Source organism: Scyliorhinus canicula, chromosome 7 (genome assembly GCF_902713615.1).
Source record: "Scyliorhinus canicula chromosome 7, sScyCan1.1, whole genome shotgun sequence".
Lineage (NCBI taxonomy): Eukaryota > Metazoa > Chordata > Chondrichthyes > Carcharhiniformes > Scyliorhinidae > Scyliorhinus > Scyliorhinus canicula.
Window position 1 is genome coordinate 133,125,917 of NC_052152.1, and position 12,736 is coordinate 133,138,652.

Below are 12,736 nucleotides of genomic sequence, written 5' to 3' on the forward strand. Positions count from 1 at the left end.
ACATCGAGGATGAAATCGGTCTACATTATTACATCTCGTGGCAGATTTCCATCTCCTGCGATGATGGTTCATGCTGTGGTGCTCAGCTCAGTTAGGCATCGCCTGGTGTAGCTCAGGAGCCCCATTCTGGTCTGGCAATGTCTGCTACATTGGCTGCAGAGGAATACAGGGGGCTGAGAAGGCGCACGATTCACTGGTCTCTGTTTTCCCTGGGCCCTTTTCTCGGCTAGCTGAGTTTTTTTGTTTCATAACCCTTCCAAATATTCAGCACTGCCCCCCCCCCCCACTCCCTCCCCCCCCCCCCCACCTCTCCCCCCACCCTGCCCCCCTCACAGTTTGGTATCCTCAGTCAGTAATCTGTTGTTTCACACTCTCTTACTCAGAATGGATATAACAGCGGCAGTTTTTGCGTTGCATGTGTTGACAGATTGCTGGTGATTGTAGAGCCTAGATACAGGAAGCGATCAACAATCTTGAGAGTAACATTGTCAGTGCTGATAGCATACGTGCTGATACCATGCTGATAGCTGCACGGTAGCATAGTGGTTAGCACAGTTGCTTCACAGCTACGGGGTCCCAGGTTCGATTCCCGGCTTGGGTCACTGTCTGTGCAGAGTCTGCACGTTCTCCCTGTGTGTGCGTGGGTTTCCTCCGGGTGCTCCGGTTTCCTCCCACAGTCCAAAATGTTGCTCTATTTATTTATCTCGGTGAACCACAAGCCTTTCCCTTATATCGATCAAATGACCAGTTAGCGGCTCTGTCTCTGCTGGGCTCATCCATCAGGTAGCGATCGTTGACCTTGAATTTGGCTGGCTGTTCCTGCTGCAATTGGGTGAGGCACAGGGCAGATTCAAGAGAGACAGAACACATGTCTGCACTCTCTTTTATCCCTCTGGGATACCACGCTCTTTGGGGCGGTCCTTAACCCAATAGTTCGACAGGACTCTGATCACTGTCTTCGATTTCGGCCAATAAAGGGGTGGGTGCCTTGGTAGCTGGACAGGTCCTTAGCGGCCATTGACCTTGGCAGTTTTACTTTCTGAGTAAGGGGAATAGCGCCGATCAGTCTGTGGCTGTACCGGTTGCTTGATTGGAGTTCTATTGTCCTGGGAAAATGGGCCATTGAAATGTAAACGAGTGGGGGTTTTGGTCAGGTCTAGTTACCTGTGTTTTAGATACACATTGGCTGTGTACCTGCCTGGGTCCTGGGTTGGCCATAATTCCCATGGTCCTTTGCAGGTGGCCATCTTAGATGGCCATAAAACATGTGCTGGTTAGGTGGATTGGCCATGCTAAATTGCCCTTAGTATCCAAAGAAAGGTTAATTGAAAATGAAATGAAAATCGCTTATTGTCACGAGTAGGCTTCACTGAAGTTACTGTGAAAAGCCCCTAGTCGCCACATTCTGGCGCCTGTTTGGGAAGGCTGGTTCGGGAATTGAACCGTGCTGCTGGCCTGCCTTGGTCTGCTTTAAAAGCCAGTGATTTAGCCCAGTGTGCTAAACCAACCACTGTAATTGGGGTTACTGGGTTAAGGGGATGGGGTGGAGGAGGCATGTGCTTGAGTGGGGTGCTCTTTCCAAGGGCTGTTGCAGACTCGATGGGCTGAATGGCCTCCTTCTGCACTGTAAATTCTATGAAACTACATTAACATCAGAAAATAGCTTACAATTAACAGTGAAACGATTCTTAACAATAAAGGGAAACACTTTAACTTCTAATTTATACCTCCTCCATCTCCAATTAAGCAAAGCGATTACAAGAGCAACTTGTAAATAAAGGTAAATAGGGCAGCACGGTGGCCTGGTGGTTAGCACAACCCTCTTACGGCGCTGAGGTCCCAGGTTCGATCCCGGCTCTGGGTCACTGTCCGTGTGGAGTTTGCACGTTCTCCCCGTGTCTGCGTGGGTTTCGCCCCCACAACCCAAAAATGTGCAGAGTAGGTGGATTGGCCACGCTAAATTGCCCCTTAATTGGAAAAAATAATTGGCTAATCTAAATTTATAAAAAAAAAATAAAGGTAAATAAAGTAAGCAAACACAGAGATACCTGTTGATCTCTGTGTATAGAGTTGCTTTCAGCAAAGGGGAGAGACTCTTTCAGACACACGCTACAAGTCCTTCTGCCTTTGGCAGACTAAAAGCTAAACTACTTGCTACAGGCCTGGCTCCCCCCAATTAATTACATCATCTCTATCCCATTGACTATATTATGATCGTCTTACTAAGGCTAAACACAGCTCCTCAATTATCTAAACCTATGGGGACCTTCTTTATATAAACAAAAGTCCATTAGCCCTATATAGGTAAACAATTAAATGGTTATAATAAATGATCATTACACTTTTACTACATCTTAATTGCATCTTTTGCAACATGTCATCTGGCTGTATGTTAATCAAGGATTTTAATAATATTATTGTAACAAATATCTAATTCAATATATAGAACAATTTCCTACATTCATCGCTGCAATGGTGCAGTGATCCCTCAGTATTGCACTGGACTGTCAACCTGGATTTTGTGCTTGAGATTCTAGAGGGGAACTTGAACTTGTGATCTTCTGACTGAGAGCTGAGAGTCCTACATCACTGAGTTATAGTTGACTCACATTACCTCCCAGTGTGTGTACGGTCGCCCAAGCTACACAAAACATATGCATGCTCCTCACCGAATATTCCACAGTGAAAACACTGTTTTTTGCCTCATAATACATGTGTATGGATGTAAAATTCAGAAAACCACACTTGAAAAATTGCTCTAATTCTCATTTTCAAATGATACTCAGAATGTTTATGGAACAGTCAGCAATTAGATCTGTGGGAGTTCAGCCTGACAGCAAGCAGGAAAATTAAAGGGAAGTGGAAACAGAAAATTCTGGAAATCTTGAGGAAATCTGGTAATATCTGTGGGGAAAGAATACCCCAAAGCATTTCACGGTCAACAAAATACAAACCCTGCTCAGTTGGTGTAAGGACAGAGTACAGGTTGTCTCTGAGGCTGAGTCGGATCATTGCCTTCTGTTGTTCAGTCACCGCCAGCCTCAAACTGGGCAGCCCTCAGACAGTAAGGTGCTGACTCTCCAATTCTGTCTACCGCTATGGGTGTGTGAGGATTAGGGATCCATTCTTGGAAAATGGGTACCCAAGAAATAAAGGGAAACATTTTCCACTTGGAAGATGGAGGGCGGGATTCTCCCAACGGGAGTCAAAGTGCCGACGCCGGTGTAAAAACCGGAGTGTTTTACTCCGGCATCGGCGCCCATTCCCAGACCCCGATTCTCCCCCCTCCGTGGGGCTAGCAGGGGCGTCACATGATTTACGGGGGCTGGGCCTCGGCGTGGCGTCAGAGACCCGGCGCCGCATAAAAGACACGACGCCTTGGGTCCTGCGCGTGTGCAGTTCGGCCGGCGCCAACTAGCGCATGCGCGGTAACATCGCGGAGCGCTCCGGCCCTTCACCAACATGTCGCTAGGGTTCTGGGGCTGGCTGTGAAAGGAAGTAGGCCCGGGGGGGAGAGGCCAGCCCGTCGATCGGTGAGCCCCGATCGCGGGCCAGACTCCATCGCAGGCTTGACCCGGGAACGGAGTCCCCCTCCCCCCCACCCACAGGCCGACCACCCAAGCCTTCGCAACGAGTACCCGCCGGCAGCAACCAGGTGTGGATGGCGCCGTTTGCGGCGATTCTCCGAGCGGCCTGGCGCAATTTGCGCTGTGCTAGTTTCGGGGGGGAGAATCGCGTGCTGGTGTCGAGGCAGCGTGGTGCGACTCGCGCGACACCCCGGTGATTCTCCCTGTGGGGTGGGGGGGAGAATACCGCCTGGAACATCAGGACTGGGTGTCCTGTCCACATCAGGACTTACAGTTGATTGAAAATGTAGATAAGATGGCATTGATTGGCTGTGAGCTGCATAAGGTCAACATTGACATTTCTGCTTTCCGAGGATGGCCAGGAGAGTGGTCAACCCCTGCTCCTAATTCATATGTTCATATGTCAGTGGAAGGTATAAATGGCCTCATGTTTTGATCCACTGTGAGGTGTGGTACGGTGGTTAGCACTGCTGCCTCACAGCGCTGAGGATCCGGGTTCAATCCCGGTCCCGGTTCACTGTTCTTTTGGAGCTTGCACATTCTCCCCATGTCTGTGTGGGTTTCATCCCCACAACCCAAAGATGTGCAAGGTAGGTGGATTGGCCACGCTAAATTGCCCCTTAATTGGAAAAGAATAATTTTAGCATTGTGGATAGCACAATCGCTTCACAGCTCCAGGGTCCCAGTTTCGATTCCCGCTGGGTCACTGTCTGTGCGGAGTCTGCACATCCTCCCCGTGTGTGTGTGGGTTTCCTCCGGGTGCTCTGGTTTCCTCCCACAGTCCAAAGATGTGCGGGTTAGGTGGATTGGCCATGATAAATTGCCCTTAATGTCCAAAATTGCCCTTGGTGTTGGGTGGGGTTACTGGGTTATTGGGATAGGATGGAGGTGTTGACCTTGGGTAGGGTGCTCTTTCCAAGAGCCGGTGCAGACTCAATAGGCTGAATGGCCTCCTTCTGCACTGCACTGTAAATTCTATGAATTCTATAAATATCTTCTGTGGCCTCCGCAAAGCCTCCACATCCTTCTGGTAGTGTGGCGACCAGAATTGTATGCCATATTCCAAATGTGGCCTAACTAAGGTTCTGTACAGCTGCAGCATAACTGGCCAATTTTTATACTCAATGCATTGGCCGATGAAGGCAAGCGTGCCCTATGCTTTCTTGACTATCTCCTCCGCCTGCTTTGCCACTTTCAGTGATCTGTATGTGGACCTGTATGCCCAGATCTCTCTGCCTGTCAATACTCTAAAGATTCTATCATTTACTGTATAATTGCCACCTGTGTTATCTCGCATTTGTCCAGATTAAACTCCATCTGCCATTTCTCCGCGCAAGTCTCCAACCGATCTATATCCTGCGGTATCCTCTGACAATCACTATCGTAACTCCGCCAATCTTTGTGTCATCCGCAAACTTACCATTCAGCCCAGCTACATTTTCTTCCTAATCATTTTCTATACTACAAACAACTAAGGTCCCAGCACGGATCCCTGCGGAACACCAATAGTCACAGCCTTCCATTTAGACAGCACTACCCTCTGTCTTCCATGACCAGTTCGGTATCCACCTTGCCAGCTCACCTCTGGCCCCATGTGACTTCACCTTTTGTATCATCTGCCATGAAGGTCCTTGTCAAAAACTTTACTGAACTCCATGTAGACAACATCCATTGCCTTTCCTTCATCAATCATCTACGTCACTTCCTCAAAAACTCGATCAAGTTTGTGAGACACGGCCTCCCCTTCACAAAACACACTGCCTACCACTAAAAAGTCAATTTGTTTCCAAATGTGATTAAATCCTGTCCCTAAGAATCTTTTCCAATAATTTCCCTCCCATTGACCTAAGGCTCATAGGCCTACAATTTCCTAGATTATCCCTGCTACCCTTCTTAAACAAAGGAGCAACATTAGCTATTCTCCAGTCCTCTGGGACCTCACTTGCAGCCAATGAGGCTACAGTGATTTCTGTCAAGGCCCCAGAAATTTCCTCCCCTGCCTCCCTTAGCATTCTGGGGTAGATCCCGTCAGGCCCTAGAGGCGTATCTACCTTAATGCTTTTTAAGATGCCCAACACCTCCTCCTTTTTGATATTGACATGGACCAGAATATCTACACACCTTTCCCTAGGCCCATTTGGTGAATACTGATGCAAAGTACTCATTTAGTATCTCACCCATTTCTCTGGCTCCACACATAGATTCCCTCCTCTGTCCTTGAGTGGACCAACCCTTTCCCATGCTGCCCTCTTGTTCTTTACATGCGTATAAAATGCCTTGGGATTCTCCTTAACCATGTTTGCCAAGGACTTTTCAGGACCCCTTTTAGCCCTCCTAACTCCTTGCTTAAGTTCCTTTCCATTTCGGTGGGGTTCTTCGTGTTGCTTATTTCAGGATGGTTGGCGTAGTGTTCACAAAGACCACAAAATAGCTTTAACTTTAACAAAACTATAATTTTATTTACGCTACTAAACTGGGATTTGACATGTAGTCCTTAAGAATACATAATTGATCTTTAATATCTAACTACACTAATTACTGCAAATCTCACTACTGGTATAAACTTTAATCTAACTTTACTTACATTATCTGCTCTTCTGACCTTCACGAACTAACTCCTGCATACACTCCTCCCCTACGGTCTAGAATCACTGTCTTATATGGGCGGCACAGTAGCACAGTGATTAACACTGTTGCTTCACAGTGCCAGGGTCCCAGGCTCGATTCCCGGCTTGGGTCATGTGTCTGTGTGGAGTCTGCACATTTTCCTGTGTCTGTGCGGGTTTCCTCTGGGTGCCCTCGTTTCCTCCCACAAGTCCCAAAAGACGTGCCATTAGGTAATTTGGGCATTCTGAATTCTCCCTCCATGTACCCAAACAGGCGGCAGAATGTGGCGTCTAGGGGCTTTCCACAATAACTTCATTGCAGTGTTAATGTAAGCCTACTTGTGGCAATAAAGATTATATAGTTCCCTCAAGTGGCTACTCTCGACACTACATTAACCCTTGCAATGCTGATAGTTATGACAATACCACACTTTCTTTATATTCAGGGGCTTTTTCTGTTCTCAGCCTTCTAGACCTTACAAGTGCTTCTTTTTTCTTTTGACTAGGCTCACAATATCCCTCGTTATCCAAGGTTTCAAAAACTTGCCATATTTATCCTTCATCTTTACAGGAACATGCCGGTCCTGAATTCAAATCAACTGACATTTGAAAGACTGCCAGATGTCAGGTGTTGGTGCTGTAATCATTCTATCATTCTGTTAGAGCAGGAGAGTTAGCCTTGATGTCTTGGTCAAAATTTATCTGTCAACCAACATTACATAATCTTCTCAGTATCACGTTGCTGCATGTGGGATTTTGCTATGCATAAATTGGATGCCACATTTCCGACAACAATGTCCAGTTGGCTCTAAAATAAGTTGCAATTACATTTTTAAAAATTTATTAGACAACAAAAAGCAGGATCTGTCTCTTGTTATGTGTGTGCGCATTGGGAGATTTATTTACCAAACAAACACAGTGGTTCCTAGACTAAAGATCCACCAATAATTATATGTTCACGAACACGTTTCATAATAAAGAAAAAATATACAAGACACGGTTCTCCCAACAATCAGTAAATAACCCCAGGAACAAGAGGGGCTGAAGAAGGATCAGAGCCCTCAGGCTTCAGTCCGATGGTAGATTGCAGCAGCACTTCCTAGCTCACCATCTGGGCTCTTTAGAAATGTTCCTCTGAGCGTTGGAAGGTTAGCACACGCACTGAGTTCCGCCTGTGGGTCATGGAAGAAGATCCCAGAATCCTTGCCATACAGCTTGGCCTTTTTGGAGGTGTCTTTAATTAGCTCTTAGGAAAACCCTGTCGTTCAGGGTGAGAACTTCCAAGTGATGCATCCAGGTGCAATGATTAGTTACCAGAATTAGGAATCACCTTCCTGTTTTTGTCCTGAGATAATAACAAATGGAAAAGGTTAATTGGGAAGAAGTGCAATGTGGAATCTCTACATCTGCCCCTGCTCAGGTTTCCCAACAGGTGGAATCCATCAGCTGACAATTTCTCAGATTGCCTCAAAGATCCAATCAATGATGTGGTATCAAAAGTGTCTGTCACCATTTGTTCCAACTGATTTACATGTTTAAATCTGACAGGATCTCATTGGGATTCCTCTTGGTTCCCATTACAGCAGTTTTTGCACACAGCAATTCTCTGGTATCCGAGAGGTTCAGGCCCCTCACACCAAAAAACAAGAGAGGTAAAAGATGGACAGTTGAAGCAACACAAAGTCAGTCATATGAAGGTCTCACATCACTTTGCAAATGTCCTCCAAATTACGTTGCCAGGGTGACATGGTTGCATGGTGAGGGGAAGAGGTGGATGCTTCACTATAATTACAGTCAGACGGTCCTATTTTAATTGCGAATTCTGACAACTGAAGAATTCCTCGCCTTTTTAATCAAATAACTTCTGTGCATAGCTGCCAATTAAATATTGTTTTCATTCACCTACTGCAGACCAACTACTCCTTGGAGGAGGATTTCTTCTCTTTAACATCCAAAATATGTTTCTCTCTCACTCTTCTGGGCATTGCTATCCAACCATCTCCACATATTCGGATTGATTTGATTAGCTTGTTTGTTTTTAAGCTCATTCATCGTACGTCTCACGTGTTCCATCACTCATTGGCCACCATTTTGCTTTCAAATGTCCTCTGCTCTCCTGACTGTGATGAATGCTTTTCTTAGCGAAGACATCGCATAATCTCTCGGTGATGTTGCAGCCCTGGTTCTGTGCCCATGTAAATCCTGAAAACTGAGTGGCAGCTTCAGGTGGCTGGGGCTTAAGCCACAGTAGTGTGGTAAATATACCAGTAAAGCAAAACCTCCAATCTTGCCAACTATTGTGTTAACTATTTGTTGGTTCTTGATACAATCAAAGTAAATTGTCAAAGAGCTTGGACCAAAATGTGAGGAAATTTCATTGCAGGACACTTACCTCGACCAAACTCAATTCCCAAAACTGGAAATTTTAAATGCATTATTGATTAAGGGTCTGAGCTCACTCATCTTTTCATTAATTAGCACCCGCCCTAAGCAGTGGATAAGAGCCATAAGGGATAGTCTTAAACAAATGCATTTGACGTAGTTTACATGGACTTCAGCAAGGCTTTTGATAAGGTCCCACATGGAGACAGATAGCGAAGGTAAGAGCCCATGGAATCCAAGAACATTTGGCTAATTGCATCCAGAATAAGCTGAGTGGCAGGAATCAGAGGGTGATGGTCGAGGGGTGTTTTTCTGACTGGAAACCTGTGTCCAGTGGGGTCCTGCAGAGATAGGTGTTGGAGCCCTTGCTGTTTGTGATTTTTAAAAATTATTTAGGTTTCAATGCGGAAGGGTATATCAGGAAGTTACCAGGTGATACAAAAATTGATGGGGTGGTAAAAAGTGAGGAGGATAGCCTTCAATTACAGGAGAATATAGACAGGATGGTCAGATGGGCAAATCAGTGGCAAATGGAATTCAATCCGGATAAGCATGTGGTGATGCACTTGGGCAGGACAAGCAAGGCAAGGGAATACATGATAGACGACAGGACCCTGGGAGGCACCGAGATCTTGGTGTGCATGTACGCTAAGAGTGGTTAATAAAGCTTATGGTACACTTGCCTTTATTAGCCAGACATTGAGTTTAAGAGCAGAGAGGTTATGCTGGCACTGTACAAAATGTTGGTTAGGGCACAGCTAGTGTATTCTGTCTGGAATCCACATTATAGGAGGGATGTGATGGCACTGGAAAGGGTGCAGAGGAGATTTACCAGGATGTTGCCTGGGCTGGAGAGTTTGAGCTCTGAAGCGAGATTGGTTAGACTGGGGTTGTTTTCCTTGGAGCAGAGGAGATTGAGGGGAGGCATGATTCAGATGTACAAAACGAAGGGCACAGATAGAGGAGGCAGGAAGAAACTTTTCCTCTTGATGGAGGGAACAATGACCAGGGAGCGTAGATTTAAGGCATACAAGGCGATGGGCCAAGTGCTGGAAAATGGGATTAGAATAGTTAGATGGTTTGACTGGGACAGACAGAAGGGGCCAAAGAGCCTCTTCTATGCTGTAGACCACTATGACTCTAACATGGAAGGGTAAAATGGACAGGGTAGGATTGGCCACCCATTATACAGCATTGGCTGTTTTCCAGAATCCGCAGTATTTTGCTTTTATACAAATTGGAGAATTGAGCAGCAGTGTTCATGGACGCAATACATTCATGCGTCACTGTGCCTCTCAACACATATACCCTGCAATTTCAGAAAGTATTCAACTCCTTCTTTAAGCTCTTTCCCCATTGGTTTGGGGATTTAACAGACAATGAGGGTGTGAGTTTAGTAATAATAATAATCGCTTATTGTCACAAATGAAATGAATGAAATGAAAATCGCTTATTGTCACGAGTAGGCTTCAATGAAGTTACTGTGAAAAGCCCCTAGTCGCCACATTCCGACGCCTGTCCGGGGAGGCTGGTACGGGAATCGGACCGTGCTGCTGGCATTGTTTTGCATTACACGCCAGCTATTTAGCCCACTGTGCTAAACCAGCCCCCTCTGCTAAACCAGAGTTTAGTGAGGCAGGTTATAAAATGGTGCGGGTATGGCTGGCAGGGCTGGCGTATGTTGAGAAGACAGTGGAGAGCCACTTTCTTGGATACAACTGAGTGGCTTCCTACTTCAGAGCGCAAATTAGGAGTCAACCACTTTGCTGTTGACCGAAGTCACATTGTCAGCCGGGCCAAACTATTGCACAATATTCCAGTAGTTTTGAGGCCACCATCACTGGTGTTAGCTTTTTAATTCCCAATCCATTCAGTGAATTTAAATTCTCAGCTGCTATGGTGGGACATCTCTGGATTACTAAAACAACCTCTGGATTACTAAAACAACCTCTGGATTACTAGTCCAGTAACATATATTACCGTAGCCTTTCATCAGAGGAAGGTGGAAAAAATTGACAAAAGAAAGTTGCCATTTTATAACATCTTACTTGAAACTGCTCTTGTTTAACTCCTGACATTTTGTCATGTAATGGTACCTAACTCGAAACTGCAGCATTAAGAATCATGACAGCGGCAATTAAATAAACAGAAATAAAAGAAACCAACAAAGAGGATTTATTCCTGAGTCATTCCTCATATGAATTCCCTGCAGCTACCGCAATAAAGCTCATTTCTCCTTCATTGCAGTCCCGTGGTAATCGCTTTCAGCTACACAGACACACCACAAACATTGACCATGAAATGGTCCCTCTCATCGAATTCCAGATTTAATATTAGATGCTGCCTTTCAATCTCCTGCTGTCACTTAAAGAATGTTTGGGAGCAGAGAAAGAAATTGCTTTTCAATGAGACAGCAGGAATCCTGTATTCTCACCTTTGCTGCAGCTTTTCTCTCCCCATGTGGATGAGCATTTTGTGTCCACTCGGGCCCTTTGGTATGATGCTATGTTCATTAAAGCAACTGCTGAGCCCAGACACTGTCAGAATTGAAGCTCGGGGGCCTCTTGACTTTTTCCACTTCATGCCAGACTAGGGCTTTCCCATATAAAGATGTCAACATCCCAATCCTACTTTAAACCTCGGGAAGTCTCCTTTTGTAGGGTCAACTAAAGGAATCCACACCAAGTTGTAGAGAAACAAAAGTTACTTTATTTAACACATTAACTATATACACAGCTTCAGTAGTTCCCTACTGGGTCTTCTCTTGTCGGTGCCTGACTGGCTGACTCTATTTATACAAATTATATTGTCCTAAACCACTGTTGCACCTATATTAGGTGATGTATGGTAGGACCTGTACCACAGGTGCAATGGTAGTTCCTGCCTGCTGGATCCGCCCAGTAGGCGGAGCATAAATATGTGTGTCCTCCGTGCAGCAGCCATTTCGCCAGATGCTGCGGGAGGCCACTCATCTTAGAGCAATAAAGCCTCAGTTGTATCCAACTCTCGTCTTTGTGCAATTGATCGTGCCTCATACATGAACTGTGTTAAGGTTCCCCCTCTCCCTTATTGGGGGAGCTCATATTCTGCAAGCTCCATGGTGTAGGGGATCATCCTTACCCGGTGAGAACCATGCGGGTTATAATATCTTCTCTAGTGTCTGTATAGAAGGCCAACAAACCCGAACACAAACGTGCACTGAATTTTATGGAGTACGACAGAATATTAAGCCAGACTGCTAAATTATTTTAGGGGCTGTTTAGCACAGGGCTAAATCGCTGGCTTTTAAAGCAGACCAAGCAGGCCAGCAGCACAGTTCGATTCCCATAACAGCCTTCCTGAGCAGGCGCCGGAATGTGGCGACTAGGGGCTTTTCACAGTAACTTAATTTGAAGCCTACTCGTGACAATAAGCCATTTTCATTTCATTTTTCATTTCAAATGCGGCATGCATTCACAGGCTTACCCTATGAATTACCCGCCAGTCCAGATTGAGTGACTCGCAGAGACTGAGTGGGGTGGCTTTAGACAGAAGCATCCATGTCGGTGGCCAGGGGAAGTCAAGGATAGGAATTCCTGTCTCGATCTATTTCAGGGTGCAACTCCAATTGAGACAGAGAGGAACTTTTGAATGTATGTCTTCCTTGCCCAAAGAAGCCTGCTGCATGATAATGTCTGGAGAGCAGTCATTGACATTTCTTGGACTTTCAGAGACTTGGTGATCTGTTGGGAGAGTGTACAGGAGGGAGGGGAGAGGTGTGATTCCTGTTGTATTCAATCCAGTGTGATCCGTAACAGTCCAAATGATGAAAATTCTAAAGTAATGTAGGAGACAATAGGACTCAGGAATAGGAGTCAACCATTTGGCATTGGTGGTTCAGTGGTAGAATTCTCGCCTGCCACGCGGGAGGCCTGGGTTCGATTCCCGGCCAATGCATCGCACCTCTTTTTTTTGGGGCAGCAGGGTAGCATGGTGGTTAGCATAAATGCTTCACAGCTCCAGGGTCCCAGGTTCGATTCCCGTCTGGGTCACTGTCTGTGTGGAGTCTGCACGTCCTCACCCTGTGTGCGTGGGTTTCCTCCGGGTGCTCCGGTTTCCTCCCACAGTCCAAAGATGTGCGGGTTAGGTGGATTGGCCATGTTAAATTGCCCGTAGTGTCCT

General features: G+C 46.0%; 1 non-coding gene across 1 annotated transcript; it reads left to right on the forward strand.

The window, feature by feature from the left end:
• The first annotated feature begins 12,440 nt into the window (after positions 1-12,440).
• Positions 12,441-12,511, forward strand: trnag-gcc. The gene has a single exon. It is a non-coding gene; the product is annotated as a tRNA-Gly (tRNA).
• The last annotated feature ends 225 nt before the right edge of the window (positions 12,512-12,736 follow it).